The 10,789-nt window shown below is 36.1% G+C and overlaps 1 protein-coding gene across 4 annotated transcripts in view; it reads left to right on the top strand.

Annotated features, from left to right (window-relative positions):
• Positions 1–10,789, top strand: part of LOC127835053 (uncharacterized) — a 443,836-nt gene that overhangs the window by 377,019 nt on the left and 56,028 nt on the right. For 3 of the 4 annotated variants that reach the window (XR_008028323.1, XR_008028321.1, XR_008028322.1), the window contains exon 1: positions 33–762. The exons of the other annotated variant lie outside the window; for it this stretch is intronic. The gene's annotated coding sequence lies outside the window, so the exon portion shown is untranslated. Of the gene's footprint in view, positions 1–32; positions 763–10,789 lie in introns of those variants that run through there. 4 annotated transcript variants of the gene reach the window in all.

Genomic DNA, 10,789 nt, shown 5'->3' with positions numbered 1-10,789 from the left:
AGTTAATACTACCGGTTTATCGTACATGAAAGGCGCCGTAGTTAGAAGAAAGTATTGAATTCACCCGACAAACTCCGCATATGATCAATACTTCACTTACTGCGTTGTGTTTAATAGGTATTCGGAGAGTGAACCTGTTGTATAGATTCTATAAGTGTTGTGCATTCGATCAATGTCTTTTCTGTGCGTAATAGAGCTTGAAATCGTAACAAAGATCAATTATTCGTAGTAAAAGATCGATGTAACCTTGAAAACTTCATCTAATAGGATTAAATGATTAACTGGTTAAGTGATTTCAACAGGGAAACCAGGATATCTGTGCTTTCTTGGGGAAACACGCTGTTGTTTTTGTAGTTTAATCGAAGATAATGATTGGGTCAGTGACTTGTTTACGGTAGTTGCATTCGTTCTATTTCAAAGAAACAAAAGAGATTTCCATAGGAAAACAACGGTGTCTTATATGAGAGGATTTTTTCAGAATGCGCATCACCATCATGAGAGAAAGATGGAATAACTTGTATGTGGAATAACGTCTAATTCATATGTACCTCCTTCGTCATATTAACAAGCGCATACGTAATTTGAACGGATTTATCATTTATCGCTATAACGGAAACAATGAATTCAGTAAATTAATCGAGAAGTTTGTAACATTCATGTTATCAAAATAGTTGTGTAACGTATTCATGTTCACTCGCTGGGATTCATATCAACAGCTGCACTTCGATCTCAGGCCAGGATTTCATCACCATGTAGGATAAGGTAGGTCAAAGCTGTCTTAACCCATTCTCACTCAGAGGCCAAATGGCTATGTGCAAACAGCGTAAAACCAGCACAGCCTGCGAGTAACTCGCAGTCTGTTCAGGTTGTATGCTGCTTGCTTCTCAACAGTATCTAAGGCTTGAAGTTTTAAATGAAGCCTTTAAAACTTAAATCTAGTAAGAAAGGTCTACAATTACATTTAACTTTCTAAGGGACTACAAACACGTCAAAATGCATATCTAAGTGGTGAAGGGATAAACAATGATTTTATCACGATGTAGTGATATGTAGGTCTAATTCCTATACATCGCCATAAACCCATTCCTGAACAAGGATTTGAACGCCCTGGCATGGTATAGGTAATTAAACTTCTAAGCATCTACATAACACCATAATTAGAATTTCATCGCTATTTTGGTATAGCTACACACAAGTATAAAGATCTAAAAATCAAATTAATTCAACTTAAAGCCATACAACTATTCAATCCGAAACAAAGAGGTAATACTTTCATAGTGATTTCAAGAACAACAGGATGTAACCAAAGCACAAAAGTCGATAAACCCGAAAACAAAGCAAACAACTATGTTATCGGCAACAAATATAATTTGATGAATTAATAAAATACATTTTATGTCGTGGCATTTTAAGGCATATTGGGTAATACAAATTTTAAATATTTTACGCTCTATCAAGCGTCACATATGTCCACTGCTTGTGACGTAAAGTTAATTGGGTCAAGATATGACATCTGTTGAGAGGTGACAGTTTGGTTTCCTACAGGTACTCCGACTTACCGGTACCTCCACAACTCAAGACCACTCCAAAATTCAAAATCTTTTAGTAACAACTCAATAGCTGGAATTTGAAGCTATAATTAAACATTCGTCCAAACTTTCGTAAGTCTAATAAGTTATTTAGGTAGGAGTGCGGATACACACTCCGAAACCACACATAATGCAGCCTCGGGCACGGAAGGACCGCATACACTTCGACATACACACTCACACATATCGCGGTTAACGCTATTGTGGTAAGCCTATAGTTTTGATAAATCAGACACAATTGATGAAGGTGGAAGATCAACAGGGCAAACAAACAGTTGCGTTGAAAAATATTTTAAGAATGATTATCTATTTTTTCATGAACAATTGGCCAAAAATTAGTTCAATTTCAAATGTAAGCCATACATAACGTCGGTGGTGTTGTGAAGCATTCAATAAAGGATGTTAGCGGCATTATTACCATCGGGCTGCACTATGCAAATCTGTCAATGTAACGTACTAAGCTCCAACAACAAAAAACTTACTATTGAGCTCAGCTTCAACAGTCTTTACATGCAATCACACTAAATCACTAGCCCTTTTTTACTTGTGTATGGTTTCGTTCAATTCCCATCATGTCACTAGGTTGGAGTCGTATATAATCATACCCTCTTCAGACCGTTCATAAGGTGTTTGTATTGCAAGTAATGAATGTGAATATTGCAAGGATCAATTTACGTCAATGAAATTTTGTCTCACGACACCGCCCTGACACTTGTCTTAGTTTAAATTCTCACGTGTCTTTACCATACCAAATATTAAACATTACATGTTGTATGCCACGTCTTTATCTGATACTTGTTGTCCTACTACTACTATAACAACTTCCGCCTCTGCTGTTACTACTATTGCTTGTATACATTTAAATGGGTACGTTTCAATGGTTCTTTGTTGAAAAAGAATAAGCACACATTGTATTTTAAAAAGCATGCTATATTATCAATAAAAACATTCGAAGATTTATTAAACTGGAAATTTAATCTGGGTCACTGTACACAAATAAACGAATGCCTTGTTTCAAATCTGCTGCGGCAAGTGTGAGCCCATTATCATACCAGTGTGATACATTACCCCCTACCTTTGACTGTTCGATCTCGACGTAACAAAGCGTAAGGCTGCACCGAATGTCAGTGCAGCCACATTATCGGTTACAAAGGTCAAATTGTTACGATTCAATAACTTCCATTAACGACTATGTCATATATTTATTTCAAGTTCAGATGTTAAAATGTTGCTTTAATTATAACCGTCGGTGATTCATTTATACAAATAGTAATGAAATAAAATTAATTGGTTTTATTTCTTTTATGTGCATAAATAAAAGTGAATTTTTCAAATATTACATGGTAGCGCCATATGTTTTTTAACATTTACCGTTAAAAGGGGCTTTTTCGCCGTTTGGTTTATTGACAAAATTTAAAAGAAAATGTTTCAGATTCGCAAATTTTCTTTGTAGCTTTGATATTTGTGAGGAAACAGTGATGCTGAACATCTTCCGTGCTCTTAAATATCCATTATACGCATCTTTGACGATATAAAAACCATAAAATTATAAAGCGTTGCGGCACGAAACGATTGAATAATTGGGAGAGTTATATTGTTGTCGTTATATATTGTGATACTACGAGGATTGCTGATATAAAGTATACAATACAGCTCTATTTGTGTGAGCACATATGGCTGAGTGGTCTCGGCGATAAACTTTAACTCCGGGGATCAGTGGTTCGAGCCCAGTTGAGGGTTACTTTTTTCTTTCTTTAATTTTATTCTTGTTTTTTGTTTACTGAAGCTCGTAAGATCCAATGTTGACATTTATCAATATAAAGCATTTAATGACACACTTCAATACATGCCAAAATCTGTTAAACAGCCCTTTAAAGCTGACTGGAATCATATCAAAAAGTGATTTAAAATATGCTAAATATATATTACGGCACACCATATTTATCCTTGCAAGAATTTTAGACGATGCTTTTGTCTTCTTGCACAAACTATGCGCTAACACCCATATAACCCCTCCCTCGCAAGTAAAATCATGACTCAGTAAGCCTATTAAATGATCAGAGCAGCTTTTCATACAGGCATAATGAATTGGATAGCGTTTTCACTATAGTCCTCTTAACAATAGACCACAGCGTAAATTGGATTATAATTTCCCACACAATTACAGTTCACACGGGCTATAAGTCAGGTAGTATTTATTCAACAACGTTCATATGCTTTGATACCAAGACAATCATACGACACCGAATATATACGCATATGCCGATTGTTCCTTGCAAGTAACTTCTTGAGGTGGTTTAAAGGCCTCGAAATAAAAAGACACTCGATTCGGCACTTATAATACAAGAATACATGTGCCGATAAAAATTATGGCGTTGCTGATGTTTGTGATGATGGCGACGAAAATGATAACTGTGATGAAATAATGATGATGGTGGTGGTGGTGATGATGATTGTGATGATGATGATGATGATGATGATGATGATGATGATGATGATGATGATGATGATGATGATGATGATGATGATGATGATGATGATGATGATGATGACGATGATGTTGTAAGAAAGACATCACTTTTCTCTTACGCTGTAGCCGCTTTAAGCCTTAACCCGGATTAAAAAATATTAATGGTTTATCGAAAAGTGAATTAATTCTAGCGGTATCTCTCGTTACTACCGCGTGTTTTAACGGGCCCAAGCAGTCCATCTATACATGAATATCATTTTTTGCGATATGAATCATTGGTTTTCGTGAATAAAACGCGTTTAAATAGGATTAATATCAAAGTTCACTGAAGTTATGCGACTCTTGTATGTATAAATTGATTTTATATCTAACGCTGCATCCGTGACGACTTAAACGTTGGTTTGGAAAATGTAGCAGAAAAATCAAGATTTTGGCGATTTTGTCTAACAAAACACAGTAGTTGCTGTTTTGTTACCTTATTGCTTTTGGTTTTTATTTCGCAGAATAAAACGAATATTGATGGTATAAGTGATTTGTTGGAAGTTGTCGTAGTTGATCTTTTGCAACTATAAAGGAGGAAGACCACAGTCGAATCATCGTGTCTCTTTTTGAGAGTATTTTTGCTAGAGCTTGCGACACCATCACTAGAGAGAGCAGGATCATATTCTTTATACCTAATTACATTTGAGTCGCTTTCAGGGAAAACAGGGCTTTATGCATGTGCGTAACGGGTCGTCCCAGATCAGCCTGTGCAGTCAACACAGGCTAATAAGGTACGACACGTAATTATCTTCCCAGAACGCGGCTCATATTATACGAGTTTTTCGTCATGTTATGATCGACTGTGAAATTCACTGTCACATGTACAATTGTACATCAGAAAATAAATCGATGAGATTGGATTTTAGCCATTCAAGGGACCTTTTCACAGATTTTAGCATAAAGTGAAGTTTGTCATAAAATGCTGTATATTGATAAATGTAAACATTGCATATAAAAAGCTCAAGTAAAAAAATATATAAAAAATAGAGAAAGAGAAAAAAGTAAGGCCCCACCGGGCTCGAACCACTGGCCCCTTGAGTAAGTGTCTATTGCTTAGACGTGCTCATACTATACTTGTTGTATTTTATATAAGCATTCCTCGTACTGTCATTGACAACGACAAAACTCTCTAAATTATTAAATCGTTTCGCGTTGCAACGCTTTATAATTTTCAGGTTTTTAAATCGTCAAAAGATGCGTTTAATGGATATTTTAGATCATGGTTCAGTATTACTGTTTTCTCACAACTATCATAACTACAACGAAAAATTGCGAATCTTAAACATTTTTTTTATAATTTTGTCAATTTACCAAAACGTGAAAAGATCCCTTGAATGTAACGAAGACCTATAGAAAAAAATGTATTCTATAGGTCTTTGAATATAACCACAATTTTGTCATTTTATGGTTATATAATCTGATATTTTCATGTGCTATGAGGATTCGTAACATTAGCGGCCTCGAAATTACATACTGTTGGCGAATGATACACATTTCAACATGAAAGTGTACATGTCATTGGCGTTATAAAAACGCATATTACGATATACATGTATACAAAAGGGTATGTTATGAGTATGAAAAGTGTCGTTATCAAGTTTCTAATGAGAAAGAGCAGAAAGAGAGTTAGACTTAGCAGGAAGATAATCGCAGTAACTGAAAAAAAGACACTCGATAAATAAAATATGCTGGGTTGTTATCAGTTATAAAGAACAACGTTTTTATAACACAATACATAAATATAGGAATATTTTACGCCCCACTTTGCTATTCCTTATGAAGATAATGCCCAAAAAGATCCTTGTGATGGAACATTCATTTAACTCAAGAAGGGTTAATGTATCTCTTCATATCCCATATATGTCGTCATCAGGGAATACAATTATTTTATTTACCAGTATAAGTTATGTACAGCATTGTGATTCATATATTGGACGCAAATTATTCAGAACAAGTCAATACCCATACATTTTACTGTTGTTTACACTTTTTTATCTTTAAATTTCCACTGTGAAATTAAGACTCACATTATGGGTTTGTATTACCTGTGATTTGAGGCTGACTTACCCACGCGCCCAATACCTGTGATTTGAGGCTGACTAAGCCACGCGCCCAATACCTGTGATTTGAGGCTGACTTAGCCACGCGCCATATACCTGTGATTTGAGGCTGACTAAGCCACGCGCCCAATACCTGTGATTTGAGGCTGATTTAGCCACGCGCCCAATACCTGTGATTTGAGGCTGATTTAGCCACGCACCCAATACCTGTGATTTAAGGCTGACTTAGCAACGCACCCAATACCTGTGATTTGAGGCTGACTTAGCCACGCGCCCAATACCTGTGATTTGAGGCTGACTTAGCCACGCGCCCAATACCTGTGATTTGAGGCTGACTTAGCAACGCGCCCAATACCTGTGATTTGAGGCTGACTTAGCCACGCGCCCAATACCTGTGATTTGAGGCTGACTTAGCCACGCGCCTTATACCTGTGATTTGAGGCTGACTTAGCAACGCGCCCAATACCTGTGATTTGAGGCTGACTTAGCCAGGCGCCCAATACCTGTGATTTGAGGCTGACTTAGCCATGCGCTCAATACCTGTGATTTGAGGCTGACTTAGCCACGCACCCAATACTTGTGATTTGAGGCTGACTTAGCCACGCGCCCAATACCTGTGATTTGAGGCTGACTTAGCCACGCGTCCAATACCTGTGATTTGAGGCTGACTTAGCCACGCAACCAATACCTGTGATTTGAGGCATATGATCAAAAGTATTTCCATAACAGTGTCCCATATAAATCAAAACTAAATAAGCGCCTTGACGATCTCTCACATTCTGTTAATGGCAAGTATACCAGTACACGGTGGGTTGTCAGATGTCAAAACCATAGTAACGTTATATTTTGACATTTTTCTTGGGGTACATAATTCGGCGTATCCCAGTAATGTATTAATAACAATAAAGCGAAAGGCAAAACAAAGCTTAAGTAAGAACTTATTTTAATAGTTGTATTTTCGTATTATATATGTGTATATGTAATAACAGGGGGGGGGGGCGGTTCCGCTCGACGTCGGAAAGCGTTAAAGTATGTATATCTAAACGAAATCAATGTTATAATACGGTTTGCTATACATTTCAAAAAAGTGGTTGGTTAATATTTTTGTAAATAATACCGGTAAATACAATTGTTCATTATGTATTAATTATCAGTTAACAATGAGAGATATCGGTCAATCAACAATGAGACATATCGGTCAGTTAACAATGAGAGATATCGGTCAATCAACAATGAGACATATCGGTCAGTTAACAATGAGAGATATTGGTCAATCAACAATGAGAAATATCGGTCAGTTTACAATGAGAGATATCGGTTAATCAACAATGAGACATATCGGTCAGTTAACAATGAGAGATATCGGTCAATCAACAATGAGACATATCGGCCAGTTAACAATGAGAGATATCGGTCAATCAACAATGAGACATATCGGTCAGTTAACAATGAGAGATATCGGTCAATCAGCAATGAGACATATCGGTCAGTTAACAATGAGAGATATCGGTCAATCAACAATGACACATATCGGTCAGATAACAATGAGAGATATCGGTCAATCTACAATGAGACATATCGGTAAGTAAACAATGAAAGATATCGGTTAATCAACAATGAGACATATCGGTCAGTTAACAATGAGAGATATCGGTTAATCAACAATGAGACAAATCGGTCAGTTTACAATGAGAGAAATCGGTCAATTTACAATGAGACATATCGGTCAGTTAACAATGAGAGATATCGGTCAATCAACAATGAGACATATCGGTCAGTTTACAATGAGAGATATCGGTCAATTTACAATGAGACATATCTCATTGTTGATTGACCGATATCTCTCATTGTTAACTGACCGATATGTCTTATTGTTGATTGACCGATATCTCCCATTGTTAACTGACCGAGATGTCGCATTGTTGATTGACTGATATTTCTCATTGTTGATCGACCAATATGTTTCATTGTTAACTGACCGATATCTCTCATTGTTCATTGACCGATATCTCTCATTGTTGATTGACCGATATGTATCATTGTTAACTGACCGATATCTCTCATTGTTGATTAACCGATATCTCTCATTGTTAACTGACCGATATGTCTCATTGTTGATTGACCGATATCTCTCATTGTTAACTGACCGAGATGTCTCATTGTTGATTGACCGATATCTCTCATTGTTGACTGACCAATATGTCTCATTGTTGATTGACCGATATCTCTCATTGTTAACTGACATATCGGTCAATCAACAATGAGAGATATCAGTCAATTAACGATGAAACATATCGGTCAGTTAAAAATGAGACAAATCGGCAAATCAACAATGAGACATATCGGTCAGTTAACAATGAGAGATATCGGTCAATGAACAATGAGACATATCGGTCAATTAACAATGAGAGATATCGGTCAATCAACAATGAGACATATCGGTCAGTCAACAATGAGAGATATCGGTCAATCAACAATGAGACATATCGGTCAGTTAACAATGAGAGATATCGGTCAATCAACAATAAGAGATATTGATCAATCAACAGTGATAGATATCGGTTCGTTAACAATAAAACATATCGGTAAATCAACAATGAGAGATTTCGGTCAATCAACAATGAGAGATATCGGTCAGTTAACAATGAGACATATCGGTCAATCAACAATGAGAGATATCGGTCAGTTAACAATGAAACATATCGGTCAATCAACAAGGAGAGATATCGGTCAGTTAACAATGAGACATATCGGTCAATCAACAATGAGAGATATCGGTCAATCAACAATGAGAGATATCGGTCAGTTAACAACGAAACATATCGGTCGATCAACAATGAGAGATATCGGTCAGTTTACATTGAGACATATCGGTCAATCAACAATGAGAGATATCGGTCAATCAACAATGAGAGATATCGGTCAGTTAACAATGAGACATATCGGTAAATCAACAATAAGAGATATCGATCAGTTAACAATGAGACATATCGGTCAATCAACAATGAGAGATATCGGTCAGTTAACAATGAGTCATATCGGTCAATCAACAATGAGACATATCGGTCAATCAACAATGAGATATATCGGTCAGTTAACAACGAAACATATCGGTCGATCAACAATGAGAGATATCGGTCAGTTAACATTGAGACATATCGGTCAATCAACAATGAGAGATATCGGTCAATCAACAATGAGAGATATCGGTCAGTTAACAATGAGGCATAGTCGGTCAATCAACAATGAGAGATATCGATCAGTTAACAATGAGACATATCGGTCAATCAACAATGAGAGATATCGGTCATTTAACAATGAGACATATCGGTCAGTTAACAAGGTGAGATATCGAACAATCAACAATGAGAGATATCGGTCAGTTAAATAGAGGCTTAAACTGATGTATATGTATATGTGTATTTGTGCGGACTGTACAGGCTAATCTGGGACGACACTTTACGCACATGCATTAAGCCCAGTTTTCTCAGAGCACGACTGATATATGTATTATTGAAAGCTGTCCAACATTTTTTTGTCTTAAATTTAGATTACATTATAATAATACATGCAAAAGCTGTCGCAGTGGTTATTTTATATCATTTAACGAGGATGTAATTACGATGATGTAATGTATACTACTAATTGCTTATACACGTTACTGTTATATAATATCGGAAAAACACGGATTCGGAAATTTGACCGAGAGACAGACAGAAAACTAATTTGGGTTGTCGTGTTGATATCGGGCAAATATGTTTTTGCGCATATTAAAACTGGAATCCATTGACACAATTAAAAAAAAATGTTTAAAAAATGACCCTGTCGTGTGAATAATGAGATAACTGTTATCGACGAAAAAACACATTCTGTACACTTTCGGTCAGTAGAATTAACGGCATTTTTAATTATTTTGTAACCAACGAAAAATGATTGCATACAGTGATTTAACAGTGCGCTTAAAAAGCCTATTAACAACTATTTGAAGTTATGATGCAAGGTTATATAACAACTCAGACTTTAGCGTTATGGTTACGCATGCAGTACCCATATTCACAGCGCTCCTTGGGCAAGAAATTAATCCATTCATGCCTAGTGGACTCTCCCATCCTTCTAAATTGGATTAATTTAATTCCAAAATTAGGGATGTCTAGTATATTAATTTATATATTTAGAATATTTATTACAGAATTTCCTTTAAGCCAACAGCGCAAACCCCGATGAGACGCCGCTGTTTGCGAAGGCCTATTTTCTAGACGCTAGGCATAAATGGGTTACTAAGGAATTCATTAAACCTATACATTCATTACGTCTAATTTTATGGTGATGTCATTAAAGTTTTATTGTTTCACAGATTTATGTATGTTCGGTCCGATTTTCTGCAGAAATGTTGCATCTCTCATTGAAAAACTCAGATTTTATGGTGATGTCATTAAAGTTTTATTGTTTCACAGATTTATGTTTATTCGGTCCGATTTTCTGTAGAATTGTTGCATCTCTCATTGAAAAACTCAGATTTCACTAAAGATGGTCGTGAAAAGCAATCCAGGACTAAAAAACATAAACTAAACATGATATTTCCATGTATTTACTTGGGTACTATTACATCATATCTTCTAGATCAGCAG

The sequence above is a fragment of the Dreissena polymorpha genome, chromosome 6, assembly GCF_020536995.1.
Source record: "Dreissena polymorpha isolate Duluth1 chromosome 6, UMN_Dpol_1.0, whole genome shotgun sequence".
Classification (NCBI taxonomy): Eukaryota; Metazoa; Mollusca; class Bivalvia; order Myida; family Dreissenidae; genus Dreissena; species Dreissena polymorpha.
Note: the sequence above shows the minus strand (reverse complement) of the source record. Positions and strands in the feature narration are given on the sequence as shown.